Source organism: Balaenoptera borealis (assembly GCF_965194805.1).
Source record: "Balaenoptera borealis genome assembly, chromosome: 3".
Taxonomy (NCBI): Eukaryota; Metazoa; Chordata; class Mammalia; order Artiodactyla; family Balaenopteridae; genus Balaenoptera; species Balaenoptera borealis.
In genome coordinates, this window is record NC_138866.1 from 48,441,550 (window position 1) to 48,463,342 (window position 21,793).

Genomic DNA, 21,793 nt, shown 5'->3' on the forward strand with positions numbered 1-21,793 from the left:
GAGGGGAAGGCAAGAGATAAATATTTAGCAATTAGAACATAGTAAAACTTGAGGCAAGCAAAACGAGAGACGCTCTGGGAGTTTGCCAGAGTGAAGTCAGAGAGAGAAGCAACTTACAAGGCCATTTAGTCTATTAGGTGTAAGTCTCAAGATTAGTCTTCTTTCTGGATGTCTAATTTAATTAGCACTATAATGGACAGTTACTAAAATTATTATTTCTCAAGGTATGGAAACTCTTGATAGGGCTTAGAAAAAAGAGGGGTATCAGCATGTGCGCATCAGAGAGAGAGAGACAGAGAGAGAGAGAGAGAGACGGAGAGGGAGGGGGAGAGAAGAGAAAGAAGAGGCCGGAAGAGGAGGGGAGAGGAGAGGAAGGGGAGACTGGGGAGGGAAAGAAAAGACAAGAGAGACACTGAAGGGAAAAAGGGATCCCCAACTTAGGTCACCCCCCCAGAAGCCACTAAGCACTTTCTACCAATATCAGAATTATTATAGTCACTGTCATCCACAAATGCTTTCAAGTTCTCTAAATGTATGAGAAGCATTTACTGTGCTTCACAGAACAAGCTAAATTAAAATGACCCTTGCACCTGGAGCCGCGGGACACCTCGTGGGCTGTCTGATGGTGGGAAGTTTTGAGCACACACACAAACAGAGGACAGCCAGCCTGCCGTAGGGCAGGGCCTTGGGAACCCTGATTTATCAGGTGCTCAGATGGAGCACAGAGCTTGTTTCTGTATTCCTCAGACTGCATAGAGATAGAAAAGATTAATTATGTCATTAAGTAGTATATAATTATCGGGCACATTTAATGCACTGTATATTTATGGCAGTTTTCTAAAGCAATTTTACACCATTATATTATTCCCACAACTAAGATTTTTATGTTTTTCTGAAATTCAGTATTTCTGCAAGGACCTCAATACTCCCTCTCTAGTTTAATTCTATTCTCAATATAGGAGGAGGGGCAGATAGTATCAAAGCTCTAAGTGCTTATATTTAGACATTCATCCTCTCTCTCTCTCTCTCTCTCTCTCTATCTCTCAACCTTTCATAGTATTATGGCACAGGATGTAAAACTAGATCAAAGCCTCCAGGTGAAGATCACATACTAAAGATATTTCACATCAACTCCCTTCGCTAAAGCCAAATAAAAATTTAAAAGAACAGGAAATAGAAAAATGGAAAACTCCACATCTTTAATAAAACTAGGAGATAGCTACAACTCCAAACCTCAGTCTCTGAGGAATGAGAGAGTGAAGTAGAGTGAAACCGGGACCTAAGTGAGGGAAGATGGAAGGACAGACACAGACCTGCATAGATCTTGGACAGGATACGTAGTTCTCCAAAAGGGGAGTGGCCCGCGATTTGGATCCCTGAGCAGACACCCGCCCCTGGGGATGTTCTCATGATTCAGTGAATTAGATGGGAAAGTCTTTTGAAACACGCATTTAAAGGGAAGCTGTTGCTTGCCTACTCCCCACCACCATAACTTAATAGTTCTTCATTACATGACTGGCTTGGTTAGAAAAGCCTCCATTCAGAATTAAGTAATAATCAGAAGGAAATCAACATGCAAAAAAAGTTGAGGGTTACTGGTTTACAGCATGAGGTTTAGAATGTGAAAGATCTGGGTTAAAAAGTCTTCCTGGCAGCCATTTGAGAAAATGACTAGCTTTTAGTTTAAGGTTTAGCCTCATGAGAGGCAATCCTCATGGGTTGGCCAAGGGAAGCAAATTTTCAGGAAGGGTAGCCGTTTGATGAGCTCCTGGCTGTGGTGAGGTTGGCTGACTTTACAGTTTGTCAGGTTGAGCCTCTTTCTCCAGTTCAGGGATCTGAGGGGACCGTCTCCCCAACTATGGTGACAGCAGAATAGGGCAGGACTCTGTAGCTGGCTTTACTGCTGTGCTTTTCTGTTCTGGAATGCTTTAAATCAACTCTGGTTCAAGAGGGTCCCTTTTAAATGGCCGCAAAGAATTTTACAGTAAACCTGAGTCATCAAAATGCAGTCCAAATACATGCGGAGGCCTGGCTGAGCCCCAGCTCAAAAGGCCCTAAGAGCCAATTCAGGTGACTCCAGTCATAAACTCACTGTGGCAGTTGGGGGTTGGGCGGTGGAGAGTGGCGGAAGAGAAGTTGCCTTTTCATTTGAGCTATCACCAAAAACCAGCTCTTGACTATGTTGCCTAAATTGCAGGCATGATTCCACGTTGATTCTTTATCGTGGCTTTTGCACCTCACTTACACTGGAGGAAACATCACTTGAGTTTCAGGTAGAAGTTAGCAAAGAAAAAAACCAAATTCCCATGCACAGTTTACATAATAATGATGATAACAGTCTTTAAAACACTTCTTAGATATCTACTACATGCCAAGTATAGAGCTGGTGATCAAACCTACATCCATCTAATTTTGAAGTTCTAGAATATGGCACTCTACTTACCTGGGGTTGAGTCCTGGTCTTATCACTTACTTGTTCTCTGACCTTGACCAAGTTACTTAACCTTTCTGGGCCTTAGTTTTCTCACCTGGAGAATGGGACTAATTAATACCTACTTTATTGAATTATTGCGCTGGCTCAATCCAACATATGTAATATGGGAAGCAATATTTAGCACAGTGCTTGAAACATTGTATGCAGTCAATTTGTGCTTTTTTTTTTTTACATTTTTTTTTTGGTGGCAAAATACACACAACATAAAACTTACCATGTCAACCATTTTTATGTATATAGTCCTGAGACATTAAGTATATTCACATTGATGCACAACCATCACCACCATCTACCTCCAGAACTTTTTCAAACTTTGTACCCATCCACCAGTAACTCCCATTCCCTCTTTCCCCCAGACCCTGGCAACTACTGGAATAAGGATCATAACCTACCATTCCAGATTTACCTAACAAAATTACAGTGAAGCCCAGGCCATCTAAATCCTTGGATAAACAATTGTTTTTAGGTATGTCTTCTGGATTATCGACAATTTAGAGGCATAAGCATCAACATTTTAATTTTAAACATTTAAAAAGGAAATATTCCTTAAATGAATTATATACTTCTCATCTTTTTAAACATTGTATATTCAATAGTTTAAGTTTTACTTCAAGACTACAGATCATTACAACTAACATCAATTATCACATATGCTTCAATACAATTATGGCCTTAGGATCTACTGAAGTTTATTGGATCTTAATCCACATGGTAAACAGCCCCAGAGCACTATGTTTTTCGATCTTTTGTTTACATTAAATTAATAGGGTTTTTTTTTTTTTCCCTCTACTCAATTCCTTGTTATAACATCTCTAACTAGCTCTTCCCTCAAACATTAGTGTCATTGCCAAGGGTAGATTCAAATGTTTCGGGGCCTGAGACCCATACTATTGAGCAGGGCGAAAGGAGAAGCTTTCTGAGAAAAAGAATACAAAATGACACATACAAAATTAGATACCAAATTGGATAGTGGGAGTATTCTTGGAAGACACTCCCACTCTGGGTCAGCTAGCAGTGATTTAACAAGACACAGAAGTGACTGTAAAATATACAAATATATCCCAGTAAACCCTAATCAACTTCACTTAGCTGGAGCTCAAAAATGCCTACAGCCACTCCAATGCTGTCTGACAGGAGGTGAAGTGTGCCGGAGGAAATAAGAGTGCCAATAGGCAGTCCTAACCAACTGTGGCTAACACGTCTTACCTCTGCAAATTTTAGACACCTCAGGATCTGGTGAAAACATTACTGGGGTTTCTTATTATGGATCTGCCTCTGTAGTGATCTCATACAGGACTACTCCCTACTCATCTATTATGAGCTAGAACACCAGAGAGACAGCCTTGATAGAACTTTATATGACACGAGAATGAATGGACTCTCAATAAAGCCTAAGGGCATCTCCTTGGAGTAAAGCATAGGACTTCCGTGCACAAATTTTGAGACACGAGTATAAAATGTCTCTGGTTTATCTCTTATTTCTATGTTTCACCAGGTGAGGAAAAACTAGTTGATCTGTTAGAGTCATTTTTTAAGAGCATTCTCTTAGGATGAATACTTTTGAATATGATTTCTGTTAAGGTAAACGTGACTATATGTGGTTAGTACTCTTTTCAGTTGTGAAAATTCAAGACTTGACCTCTTAAGGTTTCTAACAAAAGGCAAAAAATGGTTGTGTCTCCCTTTGTTCTTCCTTACCAGCAATTTCTTTTTAAATTTTTATCTTGAAATAATTTTAGACTTAAAGAAAAAATGCAAAAATATTTCAGTTTCCTGATCTTTTACCCAACTTCCCTAACATTAACATCTTACATAACCATACTACAACTATCAAAACCAGGAAATTAACATTCATACAATACTACTAACTAATCTATAGACCAGTGGGAAAACTGGAAAAATCCAAGGAAGATCTGGTTCAGAATCCAATCCAGGATTCCACATGTATTGCATTTGGTTGTCACCTCCAAGTCTCCTCTAATTTGCGACAGTTCCTAAGTCTTTTTTTGTTTTCCATCATCTTGACACTTTTGAAGGGTACTAGCCACTTTTTTTGTGGAATGTCCCTCAATTTTGGTTTGTCTGATGATTTCTTATAATTTTATATATATATAAAATCTCAGTGTACCATATCAAGGGGTCCACAATATCCATATGTCTCATTACTGGTGATGTTAACCTTGGTGATTTGGTTATGATGACGTCTGTCAGGTTTTCCACTGTAAAGACATTATTTTTCCCTTTGGAATCTTTAGGAAAGAAACTTTGAAACTATGCAAATAATCCATATTTCTTATCATACTTTTACCCAATAATTTTAGCACACAGTGATGGTTCTTGCCTGCAACAGTTATTACTGTTTGCCTACTAGTAATTTTTATTTCCATCATTTCTTCTACACTTATTAATTGGAATCCTATTGTGAGGAATAGTGGTCCTTTCTCACCCACATAATTATTCATTCCTTTATTTATATCAATTCGGACTCAGATATTTTATTCTATGGCATATAATCCATTACTATCACTATTTTATTGCTCAAATTATCCAAATTTTACCATGTAGAGCTCTTTCAAGTTGGTTTCTGTATCCTCTCAACATGTCCCCATCAGTTTCTGAGTACTTCCTTACTTTCTGGTCCCACAAGATGTCCCACACCATCTTATATTTTCCCTGGCTTAATCCTAGAGTCCACTAATTCTACAAGGAACAGCGGCTCCTTTTTTGAAGAATGGTATTTAGAAACTAAGATTCAGGTGCTAAGTGTGCTCACTGCTACTGGGATATCATGTGTAGGAAATATGAGCTAGAAACATGTGCATCTATATTACACGTGCATATACAATCTATTTACTTCTTTATCTCATCTGCATATATATATTTAACATGCATAATCCATATATATACATATATAGTATATATGTCTGTGTGTATATATATATATATATATATATATATATATATATGTAATCATCAGTTTATGCTGATACCTCCTGTTCTAACACCACAGGGTTCATTCTAGCTTCCCCACCTTCCTTATTTGTAACTTTTTTCTACTACTATGAGAAATGTAGCTCTCATTATTCACAATGTATTTATATATTTGTTCAATCCCAGTAGACACATAAAGTAGTTTCAGAATTACTAAACCACTCCCCATGAGAAACACATTTACCAACTAGATTACAATATCTGTGAACAGTTGTGGTTTTTTTGGTCTTTATAGTATATATTCTTTTTTTATAGGTTAGTTCTTTTCTTATTATTGTGTTCTATCTGGGGTTCCCCCAACATCCTGGTTGAATTTAATTAATTACTGGGGGGAGAGGGATAAGTGAAACAGTCCTATAGTCCAAAAGTCACAGCTGTACAGGAAGGTATATTTAGAGAAGTGCAGCTCATGCCTTGTCTCCACTACTCTGTTCCCATTCCCCACTCTTTCCATCCTGTTTTCACCCACCTGCTGCAGGTCACCTCATTTCCTTCTGGTTTATTCTAGCTGTATTACTTATGCACAAATGAGCAGATATATGTATATATCCTTGATATCCCTTTTTTTCTTAAATTAAGAATAGTACTACAGATACTCTTTGCACTTTGCTTTTTTTACTTAACAATATATCCTGGAATTACTTCCTATTATTTCATAGAGATTTTACTGATTCCTTTTTATAGATACATAGTACTCCATGTGTGGGTGAAATAGTTTGTTCAATCATTTTCCTATGCATGGGCATTTAGATTGTTTCTAATACTATTCAATTACACATGATGCTTCACTGAACAACCCTGTACACATGTATTTTCATATCATTGGAGGTGTACTTGGCGTTAGATTTCTAAAAGTGGAATTTCCGGGTCAAACAGTAAGTGCATATGTAGTTTTGCAAAGTATTGCCAAATTTCACTCTAGAAAGGCTGTACCAGTTTTATTTCAAACAAGCAATGCATGTGAATGCCTATTTCCCCACAGCTTCATTAATAGAATATGTTGTCAAATTTATTAATTTTACTAATCAAATAGGTGAGAAATGGTATCTCAGTGTTAATTTCATTGCATTCCTCTAATTATGAGTGAATGTGAACATTTTCACGTGTATAAAGACTATTTTATATCTTTTTCTTGTGACTTGTCTGTTCATGAATGCAAAAGCCAGCAGCAGAAACGGCCACAAGACTTTTAGATCTAGCTGCTGGGCTGGGCCCTGCCCTCTGGGTTGAGCACCAGACATGGAGACCTTTGAGTTACCTGCTTCCTTGGCACTCTCCATACTCCCAGAACGCTGGACAGACAGAACACAAGTCCTCCTAGAGACCATCAGAGTCCTTGATTCTGCAGTTCAGTTGGTGCCCTGACCAGGCTCAACGATCGGTATTCAAGGCTATGGTTATTTTTACATCTCTTGTGTCAATAAAAACTGGTTTTAGAGATGCTTAAGAGTAAGCCCTGTGTTTGGTGTGGAAATCATGAAGTTAACAATTAACGCGAGCCCTGGATGTCTTTCAGTTTGAGTTCCAGGCTTTAGTTCTCATGTTTCATGCTGGGAAAGGTCATTTAACTCACCATTTGCAAAGGTCTAAGCAGGGGAATGACCTCATGACTGATGATTTTATGTTCCAGATCACTGTGAATTCCGCAACCTTTCTGTTTGCAAAAGGAAAAGGGAATTTTCCTGAGTTTCATTTGAATAAATCACATTTAAAATCTTTTTGGGAAAAAAAAAAAAAGCACTCTCACAAATCACAGGTTTCCTTTAACTGTCTGGGAATCCACACTTGAGGCACCATCTCTATGCATGTGGCCAGGATGGAAAGGAAGCTGAGTTTCAGCCACTGAAGCTAAACCTGCACCAAAGGTAGCATTTCTGCCACTCTCTTTTCAATACTGCATCAGTAAGAACTGGAGCAATTCAAATAACAGTGCCATTACTGTATTTCAATTTCAACACTTTCTGCTCCTTTCTTGTCTACTTTTGATTCTCTAAATCAAAAGAGATTGTTGTTGTTGTTGCTTTTGTTCTCATTTAGCACTTTTATCGAAATAAACAAGGAAATACCTTACTTTGCTGAGAGTCTCCAGGGCTGGAGGGGAGTAATGCAGTACAAGCCTTATTCAGATCACACAGCGTACAGGCACCCTCACAAAGTGGGTTTCCTCTCCACATTTCCTCTCCACATAAGCAATCTCACCAAGAACTCTAGCTTGACACCTAAAAACTTTCTACTTGCATATGACCTCTACTTTTTAGTTAGATGACATTGAGGAAAATTAATCTATCCTCAGGGTCCCCTTTACCCTAAACTGCTCATAAATCCATCTATAATTTAGAAAAAAATAGATAAGGGGGAAAATAGCTAACAGAGTCTACCGCTGACTTCAGGTGAAATTCAAGGTCTTGTTTGTATTACAGTTATATTTCTAAACACCTAAATCTATGATGTTTCAGTTAAGGACCATGAACTATAAACTCAAGTTCACTTTTCACTACAACCTTGGTTAAGAAAGAGAGGCTATAAATGCTGGTATTAATCATCTCAAAGACCTTTGCCGTGCATGATGGTTTCTCTGACTTTGATGTAAATGAAAATGTTTCAAACCTGTCACTTTCTGTACCAGGTGGTATTACTGGTGACCTTTTCATAGCCCTTTGAAAAGAGACAGAATGAGCTGGAAGCATATCAACTTGAATGTTTCATAGAAAACAACTTATATTAGAGCCCCTAGCATACCAAAATTGCTCAATATTGAGTGAAACAGGGAATCTATTTTGGAATAATCTCTAGCTTGAGTGACCATTTTCCTATTTGTAAACTTTGAAAATCTCTTATCAAGGGCCATGGCTTAATCATTAACAAGAAAAACACAGGCTCCTTTAATTCTGCAATTCCTTTGTTGAACTTGGTCAATCACAGGTATGATGGCTCGATGCCCACTGAGTCATTCCAACACTCTGGATTAGATGTTGAAAACAATTGTCTCAAAAAAGACATTTTATATATAACATATATATGTGTACATATATATGTATATATATCTTCTCATAAACACACACATGAGCTGTCTTCTGCGTACACAATATACTCCATACATGAAGAGCAATGGCCTTACAAGCGTAATAAAAGTCCCTTTCAGCTCTTCTCTCTTTAGTGGTTCCTATTTCACAGCCACACCACAGAGTCTTTATGTTCTAAGTTCACAGGAAGCATCCCAAGCATTCTTGCAAGTCCTGTGGCTTGGCTCATGCAGCTGGGAATAAAAGGTCCCTTGAATACAAATGGCAATGTTGCATTCTAGCAACTGCCACCCATGCAGTTCATGTTTTGTACTGCTGCTTTCTGTCCAGAGGAAAAGATGAGAGAAATATTCTTACTGGGGAGTCCCTTTGGTTTGATTTACTGGGGCAGGTGGGGGTTCTTTTGATGATTCCCTGTGGTATATGAAAAGTTTGACTTTAATTTTAACTACCAGGAATACATGAACTTCCACATGAGGTTATGTCTGAATTTTAAAAATAAAGGAACTGAAGAAACGATTCCAATTTGCATGGAGTTACCACTTTTCAGCTTTCCAGACAACTGTAATGTGTATTGTTAGCAGCATTGGGTTAGATCCTCTGCCATTAATGGAGGCCAAAAAAAGAACACTTTGGAAAAGGTCAGCAAGGCTTAATTGGAGCTGGAGGAGTGAGTGACTATATTTATAGTTTTAGGACAGAGCATATTTCAGCTTTCCACACAAAGAATGCTTTCTTTCTGCTTTTAACATGTCACTAAGGCGAGGTAGATAAGTTCTGAAGACTCAGAGGGATTTGTTGCCAAATTGTAAATCCAGACTTACATGAATTTCACTACTGTATCTCTCATTCCACCGGAAGAGCCCATGGTGCAGTGTCTTTGGCCTGGCATAATCACATGGAGCACAAAGCATCTACAGAATTTTATGCGATGACAGAATGGATGTTGTGCTTTATTTTTTTTCTTTCTTCTTGAACTTTCTGCATTTAAAATGGGCACACTTACTCAGGTGTGCCTGAGTATGTACTAGTGCCTGAAGAAGTACTAGTGATGTAGACACAAAGCTTTTCACCCCTGGATAGTGGGCATAAATCTAGACTGAGTCAGTGGTGATCAAGAGTAGATTGATGAGTTGCATGTTTCTTGGGAAAATAATCTCTCCCCACTGATAGTTACTATTCCACACATCATTACACTGTCAAAAAATCCTGCGAGTGAAAGGGATCTTAGAGACAATGTAGTCTAACTTCCTCATTTTATAAACAGCAAAAATAAGACTAGAAAAAGATATACGACTTGCCTAAGGTCATAAGAGCTAGTGATGTCAAGCTGGGAATAAAGTCAAGGTTTCCTGACTCATATTCCAGTGTTTGGCCTCTTTATAAATCCATGACACTTTATTGAATGTTATGGATTATTTCCCCCAAATGCATGAGATGCCTTTTTGCCACATAAAAGTAATTTACTTAGGTGGAAAATGAAGTAAATGTTGGATAATATGTGGATAAGGGGCTAGGGGGATAAATCATTGTAGTTACCCAGGTGGAACTATTTCTGAATGGATAGGCTACACGTTAGAATCACCTGGGGGAAAGTGCTGGTTATCTAGTGCTATGTAACAAACTACCACAAAACTTAGTGGCTGAAAACCACAGCCATTTTATTAGATCTCACAATTTTGAAGGACAGAAATTTGAGTAAGCCTCAACCAGCCAATTCTTCTGCTCCATGGGGTGTCAACTGGGATTTCTGGCTGGTTTCTAGCTGGCAGCTGGATTGGTTTGGAAGATGCAAGATGGCTTAACTCATTGCTTGGCGCATTGATGGGAACAAATGGGAGTCTGGGGCCTCCTGGTCTCTCTCCCCATGTAATCTCAGGGAGTCTCTCACAGTCTTCTTACATGGCAGATTTCTTCCATGGTAGCTCAGGGCTCATGAAACTGCTGGACACTGCCATTCCTTTTCAAGATTAGGCCCATAACTGGCCTAGTGTTGCTGCTGCCATTCTCTATTGGTAAAGCAGTCATAGGCAAGGCCCACAGAGAGGGGAAATAGATCCCACCTCTTAGTAGGAGGAGTACCAAAGACTTCATGGCCATCTTTAATCTACAACAGTCCATCCTCCAACTACTAATTATTTCTATTCCTCCTAGAGTATACTAAATATACTCCTTCCTGCCCATGACCTCCAAGAGCTTCATCTCATTACAGCAACAGGTTCAGATTGGAGATCCAGGATTTCATCTTCTAAATTATGTCCAGGTACAGATAAGCCTAATCAGATGTGATTCTCTCTTGGCTAAAGAGCCAAGCTGTCTACCCATTATATCCAACATACAATGATCACATTGCGATAGATGATTATTGGTAGACACTCAAGTTCAAAAGTTGGGAGGGGGGCAACAGGAGTCACAGAGAAGTAACTTGTCCATAGCAATTCTGAAATACAACCGGGCACATGTTATAATTTCCTCGATTAGGGTCCTGATTTAATTGGGTCTAGGGTGGAGCCCTGGCATTGGTATTTTATATTGGGTCCCCAGGTGATTCTTATGTGTAGCCAGAGTTGGAAACACTGACTTAGGGAGTTCATCTGGCACCTTTAATATGAAAAAAAAAAAGGGGGGAAATACTTACTTGAAAAGTTAAGTATTTCCTAGAGTGTGTTCTCATTGCTGACAACATCTGAGCACCTTGGATTTTATTTTAAATGTACATTTCTTCTCTCAGTTCAGACCTACTGAACCCAAATCCCTTTTAACAAACCTTCCCAAATGATTCCTATTCCACTAAAAGTTCAGATCCACTGGATCTTTATAAAAAATCCAACTATATTTTGCTAATTTTTGAAGAATGTGGCAGTATTGCACATCCAGTGGTGCACTGATAAATGTTTAACAACCAGCTCTTTGGGGAAGAAAAAAGCTTGATTTGTAGTGGAGGCCAATTTCTACAGTGTAAATGCTCCCACACTGACTGATTTCAAGATCAACATGACAAAAAAGAAAACATGCAAAATTTCTCTTTACTGTATACCTGAAACTAACACAACATTGTAAATCAACTCTACTCCAATAAAAAATTTTTTTTAATGTGCAATATTTCTGAAAATATACAATCACCTCTCATGAGAGAACACAGACTGACTCTAATATACCACTTCTCACATCTCATGAGTGAAAAATCACAATAACAACGCAGGAACAGGAGCTTTGAAGGAAGACTGTTTTGGGTAAAAATTCTAATTCTGCAACTTATTGGCTGTGTGACCCTGGACACATTAGTTTTCATAAGTAAAATGGAGATAATAATAATACCACTTTATAAGGTTAAGCTTCTTCATATCCTCCCAAAGCGTTATGTACTTCTCCTATCTCAAGACTCTTCACACTTGCATAATTTACTTGTCTACCTTCCTCACAAGCCTGTGAGCTACAGGAAGCAGAATCAGTCCTTTCTCTTTGTACCTTTATCCCCAGTGATCAGCAAAGTGCCTGGCATATAGCAAGGGCTCAGTAATCACATGCTGACCAAATAGGAGAACATATGTGCTCTGCTCCCTCCTACTGCACCCATGACAAACATTAATAATAAATCATGACACTTGGATACTAGAGGATAAATCGTTTGAGAAAAATGGCACTCCAGGAAGCCTCTACCAACCAGCTGGAACTAGCACATGAGATATACTTGTTTTCCACCCTGTTATAAGCTCTGCTAATAAAGGATCCTGAGCCTCAAGGAAAAAAAAAAAAAAAACCAACCAGGTCTCAGAAAACAACAATTTAACTTTTCTAATTAGAAATAAAATTCTGTTTTATCATTTAGAAATTAGACCCTCATGTCTGAGAAGGAGAGATGAAAAGGAAGATAAAGAAAAAGTGGTAACTGTTCCATTTCCCATCAGGCTAATTCCAGTGCAGATCTAATTTTCTTGTGATCATTTTGATCTCAGCCAAATGTTGCTCTGTCAGCTCTAAGCTAAGACAGTGGGGTGAAACATGAAGACGTGAAGCCAGCCTTCAGACTCCATCCCTGACACTGGCCTCTGAGCTACGGTCCGCAATGCCAGTTCAGGATCCAAAGAGGAAGGGAAGAAGAAGCCTCGGACCTCAAGAGAAAGGTCTCCACCGTAGATGAATCCTCTTTGAGGGGAGAGCTATGATGGCCCTAAACTACGGAATCTTGTTTGTTCCACTCTCACATGTGACAGTGCCTGGCATCTCTTAACCTACTTGTGTAGTCTATCTCCCTTAGAGATTATATATCACTTGTGCACTTATTCATCAAATATTTGTTGAAATCAAACTTTCTAGGCACCGAGTAAATACAGTGTAAAAAATATATATAGTCCTTTTTGTTGAGGTGTTTGCAACCCACTTAGGAAAACAGTGTATACATAAATAGCCACGGTCCAAGGTAGAAAGTGATGTGTCACTAAAGAACATAGATAAAAATCTTCAGAGAATTCTGAGAGAGCAGGATCTAACTCTGGCTGGGGGTGGGGGCTTATCGATGGATAAGGGGAGGTGGAGGAGGGTACAGATGACAGAAACATGTGCACACAGGCAGGTTGACAAGGTGTGAACAGTGCAACTCAGATGCAGCTTGACTAGATAGAGGGCATGGGAGGAGATGTGATGGAAAAGAAAATTGGGACATCATTAACGTCAGGGTAAGGTGCAAGAGAAGTGAAGATTTTTGAACATGAAAAGTAATGGTTATGACAAATATTTCAAGAAATGTCACCAGGCAGTAATGAGCAACAAAGACAGCAGAGGGAATAGATAAAATGGACCACTATAAGACTATAAGACTATAATGGACCACTATAAGACTATTATAATAATCCAGAAAGGAGTACCTGGTTTTGAGTAAGAGAGTTAACAAGCTTGAGATTCAATGTGGAGAGCAAGGGAGAGGAGAAAGTCAATGTGCCTGTGAAGTTCAGGGTCTGGGGGGGCAGGAAGATTCCTCCATCCAGCCACCACATACTCATTATGCTCTTGCTATGTGCCAGGCATTGCTCTTGGAGTATTTAGTGCTGAACAGAACAGACTTACGTCCTGCCTTATGAAGCTTATAATCTAGTCAGGAAATCAAATCACAGACAATAAAAGAAAAAATAATCACAGGTGGTGATAAGTGCTATGATGGAAGTTAACAGGGTGACGAGAGAGATGACCAGAGGAGGGCTCTGCTCAGGGTGGTCTGGGGCACATTCTCTGTGCAGGTGACATGACGCTGAGCCTAGAGGACGAGGAGCCATTCCTAGAATGGGGCTGGGGCAGGGAGAGGGGATGCATTCTAGGAAGAAGGAGCTATGTGGCTGAAAGAGGGGTAATGCTGAGGTGGAACACGGGAGTTAGAAAAGGGAAGGCGAGTTTGGGAAATACTGTAGATGAGCATCCAATGGGCACGCGGAAGAAGATATCAAAGCAGTCGCTGGAAACATGGGACGAGCTCAGAAGAGAAGATCACCTGCATGGAGGTGATAGGGGAAGCAGTGCTTTGGAGGAGATGGCCAAGGGGAGGGATTGAAGTTACTTGGGCACATAAGATATGGAAACTGGACCAAAAAGATCCTGGGGTGTGCAAGGTCAGTCCTAGGAGTCCTCAGAGGTCACAAGTCTACCTGTGAACTGAGGAGTAGAATCAACGTGGTGGAGGAGAGAGAGCTAATAACAGGAGTTCACGCAGGGATTTCAAAAGCAAAGATAATCAGAGAGGGAGCAAGGCTGGGACAGGTAATGAGACTGAGTAGCAGCCTCCAGTGCACCAAAATCATGTCCATTGCACAAAAGCATGGGCGGTGCTGCTTGGCACAAGCCAGAGCCAAAAATGGAGCCTCGGGAAACACAAGGAGGAAGGGGCTGGGGCAGAAGCTGCCCAGACTGAAGTGGATACAGATGGCCCTGGCGGAGCAGAACATGGACTGCAATTCCCTATTTCAGCTGTTTTGTATGAAAGCTAGTCCTGCCCAAGTCAAAGTGCATGATGTGTTCACAGCAAATGCTGACCTTTTGTTCTCCCATGAGTGACTCTAACAGGGATAGAGATGGGAGTTGCTCTGGAGAAATCTACAACCAAATTAATGGCTCAGAAAGGCTAGGAGTGTGATGACAGCTATTTTTCTCACACTTTTCTGTCCTGTTCTTGGAGACACTTTCTTTTCCCATAAGCTTTGCAGATTGTTGCTAAAGAGCAACACAACACATGCAAACTTTTAAATCTGCAAGAATGAGAAAGAGAAATTCATCTTTGGAACACTGCTTTTGATAACAACAAAGCCATGAGGAGGAGTTCAACAGCATGATGCTGTGGGACTCCCTGAAGAGGAGGGTGTACGAGTCACATATCCTTAGAAGACAGAATGTTTTCTGGAATATATTTTCTTAGGAGGCTAAGAAAAATGGCTGCCTTTGCCTTTCCACTGATGCACAGGCTGTAATTTCCATACAGTGAAGGTCAAGGATCTGAACTTCCACTATGCTCTTAGTTTTTCACTTTCACTATGCTCCTAGTAGTTCTTACAGAAATTGGAGAAAACAATTTCACTAAAGTGCTTGGTCTGTCTGTACCCACATGTGGACTAGGGCGGTTTGTCTCAGTACAGATCCTGTCACCCAATGAAGCAAAATGTTCTATTTCTCTATTTCTTCTAAAATCTAATCAGTAGTTTTATTGTTCTTTCACATCCCAGAGGATGGGAAAGAGAATGCAGCAATTTCTTCCTTCAACACCTCAGCAAGGCTTATTTACCTTTTTAATAAAACTAACACTATGCAGTTTGCACCTAACCAACTACTGCCCAATTGTTCAACTGTCTAAACAATATGACATAGAATTTACTGATATAGACTCAATGCTAAAATGTAATATTCTTTCATTTACGCATTATTTCACATATACAAGTTCTTTCTCCAACAAAGTTGTAAGCATTTTGTACTCAAGGATTATGCATTTCACTTTGTAAATTTTCCTGTATCAAGCCACAGGAGAGTGCGAGATATATTTTTTCACAGAGTAGCAGCCTGGTCCTCCAGATGTGAGTAAGCTTATTACTAAACTCTAAGAAGTGGTTAGTAAGAACAAAAAGGGAAGACAAAGTTAGATAAACAGGTGAAGCTGGTGAAGCAGGCGTCCCTACCCACCCATCCCTCACTGCTGATTCGGAAGAAAAAAAGGTTATTCCCAGAATCATTCTCTGATTCACTGAGATGGTGGGGACAAACTCTATACAATCTTCAAAAAGGATGGAGTAGGATGAGCTCTCCTCTAAGGGTCTGGAACACGGAGTGTAACCACCCACGAGGGGTATCCACTAAAGGGTGAAAAGGAGAAGATGGAAAGTTGCTCTGAAGGGAAAAGAGAGGAGGGTGGGCCGTCTCAGGAGCTCAGTTTCTGTTCCAGGGCAAATGCTTCTGGTCCTAGTAAACCACCAATCAAAAGAGGCTGAGACTCAGGGTCCACATGCAACAAGAGCTACCGTGGAGATGAGAAGAAGCCCCTCCATGGCAGGTGGACTTCCAGGCCAGGAGGGCTACAGTGCAAGGCTGCTTCACAGGGTGACGGCCACGTGGTGCACCCAGGTAAGGAAAGAGCCACTGAAGCTCCCATAAATACCGGAACTTGGAAACTTCTGAGGATAGGGGGCAGGAGGCAACTCCTAGAAAGGGCGGACTTACCTTGATTTTATAAAGTGACCATATCCTGAGCCTCATGTGCTGAATCGGAATAAGCTAAACAAGTCCAGAATCTCAGTGGCCTAGCACAGCAAGGGATTCTAGGTTGCTCACACGGCAGGTCGGAAGCAGGCTGGCAGAGGGCTCTCCTTGCCATCCTCACTCAGATAGCAAAGCTGAGGAAGGTTCCCTCTTCACCCAGGGCTGGGAAAAGAACCACGGGAATTGGGTGCTCGTAATGCTTCCTCACGGAAGTGACGCACATCACTTCTACTCAAATTTCATTGGTCAAGGCAAATCATGTGGCCACGCCCAACTTCAAAGGGGCAGGGAAGCACAATCCCGCCACGTTCCTGGAGGGGAAGATTTGTGAACAGCGCTAATGACCACCACCTGCACAGCAGGAAGACCTGCTTACCCAGAGGTCAGGATCTACCAAATTCAGCTTTGAGAAAACCTTTTCTCCAGAAGTGCAAAACTGAAAACTGATTGCCTGATTAACTTCACTTCATCATCGAAGTATTGCCCAGATATTAAATGAAAAGATTCAGATTTAGAACATTTTTTAAAATCTTACTAATCAATTTTATTGCAATACGTGGTTAAATGGTAAATTCTCCTTGGCTAATTCTTCCCAGAACACTCTAATAGAGTAGGTTCCTCCCTCTTGTCCTCTCTCACCTCATCCTGTTAATTCCCTTCGCAGAATTTACTGTTATTTGTAATTATTCATTTTTCTATGTACTTGTTTATTTTAAAAGTTTCAATAGATTATATTGGTGTAATTTTTGTCCTAATTATAGCATATAAGATTTAAAATATATAAATATCATTCTCTACCTACCATTTGCCATCCTTGGCTCACTATATACTGAGTGCTCAATAAATTATTAGTACTGCTGCTCTCAAGATGATAATAAGTACGGGAAAATACGTTTTCTAAGGCCATTTCATGAAATAAACAGAATTATGTATATCAGTGGACCCTTAATTAATTCAGTGAATAGTTCAGGTTTATGGTGATGAATTTGAGTCATTAAAAAAAACAGTTAACTTATATTCAATATCCTCTTGTTAAGGGTACAAGAATAGACTTCAGTAACAGAGGTACTTAAAGCAAAGCTAGCAGACTTACCTGGTGGTGCAGTGGTTAAGAATCCGCCTGCCAATGCAGGGGACACAGGTTCGAGCCCTGGTCGGGGAAGATCCCACGTGCCGCAGAGCAACTAAGCCCGTGTGCCGCAACTACTGAGCCTGCACTCTAGAGCCCGCGAGCCACAGCTACTGAGCCGCATGCCACAACTACTGAAGCCGGGGCGTCTAGAGCCCGTACTCCGCAACAAGAGAAGCCACTGCAATGAGAAGCCCGCACACCGCAACAAAGAGTAGCCCCCGCTCGCCGCAACTAAAGTCCACGCGCAGCAACAAAGACCCAATGCAGCCAAAAATAAATAAATAAATAAAATAAATTTATCAAAAAAAAAAGCAAAGTGAGCAAAATCCTTCCCTTCCAGATCATGACTAAAATTATCAAAAGAATATTAAAATAGGGGAAAACCCACAGCAGCCCTGGAAACAGGAAAGATTACCATCAATATGCCAGGACTTCAAGGGATTCCTAATATATCTGTGGGAGGAGGTGAGCTCCACGTCCTTCTATTCCACCATCTTGATTGGAGCCCCCAGGAATTCCTCATGGATTGAAGAGGGAAGCAAATTAAAGGAAAGCCCTAAGTGGTAATGTGGAAATTTCCTCCTTGAAAAGAACAGGAATTTTCCAGAAATAAGCAAAGGGAACTTGTACCCAAATGTTCACGGCAGCATTATTCATAATAGCCAAAAGGTGGAAACAACCCAAGTGCCCACCAGCAGACAAATGGATAAACAAAATGTGATATATTCATATGATGGAATATTATTTGTCCATAAAAGAAATGAAGTATTGATACATGCTAAAGTAAGCATGGATGAACCTTAAAAACATTATGCTAAGTGAAAGAAGCCACATACTATATGATTCGATTCATATGAAAGTCCAGAATCAGGAAGTCCATAGAGAGAGAAAGTAGATTAGTGGTTGCTTAGACGTTGCGGAGCAGGGAGGGGGGAATAGGGGGTGATAGCCAAAGGGTACGTGTTTCTTTTTGAGGTGATGAAAATGTTCTAAAATCTGCAGTGGTGGTGGTTGCACATTTCTGTGAATATACTAAACATCATTGAATTGTATACTTTGGGTGAATTGTATAGTGTGTGAATTAGATCTCAAGAAAGCTGTTAAAAATTAAAAAGAAAAAGAAAGAAGTGAAGGGAGCCTCAGGGAACCTTAGTCACACTCCTAAGTTTGGCTGGGGGTGAAAGACAGCTGTAGGATGGATGAGGCTGGCTCCCTTGAAACCTGTTTCTTGTTGCAGATCAGCAGCATTCTTTAGGACCTACACAGAAGGCCTGGGGCTGAGTGCAGCCAGAGCAAAGAGAAAGCCTGCAGGCCTGGGCTGCTTCCTAGTGCTGTGGGACTCTCTGATGTGTGGGCAGGAGGTGGAGGCAGAAAGGCAAACGATCTTCAGAACTTGGCTTCTTGTACAGCAGCTTTATGAAACAGAGTAGAAACTGCCTGGAAAGAGTCCCAACTGGAACTGGCCACTTTGGCCACTATAAAGCAGTCTTTGGCTGCTGTATCATGATCGCATGTGTCACCTCCATCCACCATCCACTCTAGTCAGAGAGGTTTCTAATGACATTCAGGTTCTTATGGTTATTTGGCTATCTAATTCTCTCCAAACCCTTAATAGCTTCTAATTTACTTGCTTCCAGCAAGCTCTGTGTGTCAATAACCACACCCAAATTTCCTTCCTAGACATAACTCTCAAATCTATTTTTTTTCTCACTCAACTCCTTTCCACTTTTTCTCAATTTAATGGTGGCTATTTGGGGAGGGAATACCACACCCTTAATGAATTCTTTGCCTTGGGACTGAGTCTTGAAGGGCTTTAACTTCTCAAAATCTTCTTTCAAACTAGTTTCCTGCCCTTTGGGCTCTAAAGACCGTCAACTTTTCCTACTTGAAAAGCCCCAAATTTCTGGACTCTCTCTAGTTTCTTTCTTTTCTGCTTTTGAGCCAGGCAGTTCTTTCTTGAGCTCTTGCTCTTAAAACCTTGCAAAATGTAGCCACTCTCAGCTAGAATACAGCACTAACATTCTTTTATTCAATTTCTTCCCATAGAACTATGGGCTTATTAGGCATTTTATCTACTTTACATGGTCTCACTGACAAAAATTTTCCCAAATGTTTTGTCATTGCGAATGAGTCTCCATCCTCTAGCTTTCAATATCAGTTTCCTTATTGTCCACTCCTCAACTGTTAAGACAGTATTCTGTGTTTTAGTTTTGTTGTTATGGTAGCACCCACTTTCTTTACCATTTCTTGCATTAGTTCACACTAGCTGCCATGATATTAGAAGCTGAGTGGCTTTACATAATACAAGTTTATTTCTCTCTTACAATAGTCCACTTGGCAGTAGAGGGGCTCTGCCCCATGCAGATATTCAGGGACTCAGATTAATAGAGACTGCCATTTCACCTGTGGTTTACAAGATGGACTTGGGCATTGCCGTGCAGAACGGAAAAAGCAAAAGGATCATGCATTTCACCTTTACCATATTCTGTTAGCCAGAACTCAGTCACACACCCATACTCAGCACCAAAGGAAACTGTGGACCCAGGAAGAAGATCAAATGGGCTTGGGGATGGCTACACAGTGTCTGAACTCATCCTATTAATTCCAGAGACGTTCACATAGGTGCAAACAAAAATATCAACAGGATCTCTATACTTTTGATAAGAGAAACAATGAAAAAATGTGATATGGAAAAGTTAAAATACAAGGATGACTAAAGACATACCAAACACTGCACAGAAAAAGAAAGCAAGGTGGTCATATTAACATCAGACAAAAGGTATCAAGGCAACTGACATTAAATAGAAAAAGCACTTAAGGAAATGAAATACTACATCAAATTATATAAAGTGACAATTGGAAATATAAGAAGAAAATATGGGCAGAAACAGTATAGTAGTGAAGACTTTAACAGACTACTTTTTAGGTACTGATTAGAAAACCAAAATAAAGACAGAGTATTTTAAAAATATATCTCATGAAGTTAATTTAAAATATTGTACCTTTAAAGTTGCAGGATATAAAATAAATACAAAGAAATCTGTTGCATTTCTATACATTAACAACAAAAAATCAGAAAGAGAAATTAAAGTAACAATCCCATTTATCATCACATCAAAAAGAATAAAATACCTAGGAATAAACCTCCCTAAGAGGGCAAAAGCCTGTACTCAGAAAACTATAAGATGCTGATGAAAGAAATCGAAGATGACACAAACAGATGGAAAGGGATACCATGTTCTTGGATCAGAAGAATCAATATTGTCAAAATGACTATAGTACCCAAGGCAATCTACAGATTCAATGCAATCCCTATCAAATTACCAATGGCATTTTTCACAGAACTAGAACAAAAAAATCTTGAAATTTGTATGGAGACACAGAAGACCCCAAATAGCCAAAGCAATCTTGAGAAAGAAAAGCAGAGCTGGAGGAATCAGGCTCCCTGACTTCAGACTATACTACAAAGTTACAGTAATCAAAACAGTATAGTACTGGCACAAAAACAGAAATAAAGATCAATGGAACAGGATAGAAAACCCAGAAATAAACCCACACACCTATGGTCAATTAATCTATGACAAAGGAGGCAATGATATACAATGGAGAAAAGATAGTCTCTTCAATAAATGGTGCTGGGAAAACTGGACAGCTACATGTAAAAAAATGAAATTAGAACATTCTTTAACACCATACACAAAAATAAATTCAAAATAGATTAAAGACCTAAATGTAAGACCAGATACTATAAAACCCATAGAGAAAAATATAGGCAGGATGCTTTTTGACATAAATTGCTGCAACATTTTTTGGATCCATCTCCTAGAGTAATGGAAACAAAAACCAAAATAAACAAATGGAACCTAATTAAACTCAAAAGTTTTTGCACAGCAAAGGAAACCATAAACAAAATGAAAAGACAACCCACAGAATGGGAGAAAATATTTGCAAACAATGCAACTGACAAGGGACTAATCTCCAAAATTTACAAACAGGTCATGCAGCTCAATATCAAAAACACAAAAAACCCAATCAAAAAATAGGTAGAAGACCTAAATAGACATTTCTCCAAAGAAGACATACAGATGGCCAAGAGGCACATGAAAAGATGCTCAACATTGCTAATTATTAGAGAAATGCAAATAATGCAAATCAAAACTACAATGAGATATCACCTCACAGCAGTCAGAATGGCTATCATCAAAAAGTCTACAAACAATAAATGCTGAAGAAAGTGTGGAGAAAAGGGAACCCTTGTACACTGTTGGTGGGAATGTAAATTGGTACAGCCACTACGGAAAACAGTATGGGGGTTCCTTAAAAAACTAAAAATAGAGCTACCATATCATCCAGCAATCCCACTCCTGGGCATATATCTGGAGAAAACCATAATTCGGAAAGATACATGCACCCCAATGTTCATTG

General features: G+C 39.7%; 1 long non-coding RNA gene across 1 annotated transcript in view; it reads left to right on the forward strand.

Moving 5' to 3' along the window:
- LOC309625419 overlaps positions 1 to 21,793 on the forward strand; it is a 606,027-nt gene that overhangs the window by 483,316 nt on the left and 100,918 nt on the right. The gene's annotated exons all lie outside the window — the stretch shown is intronic.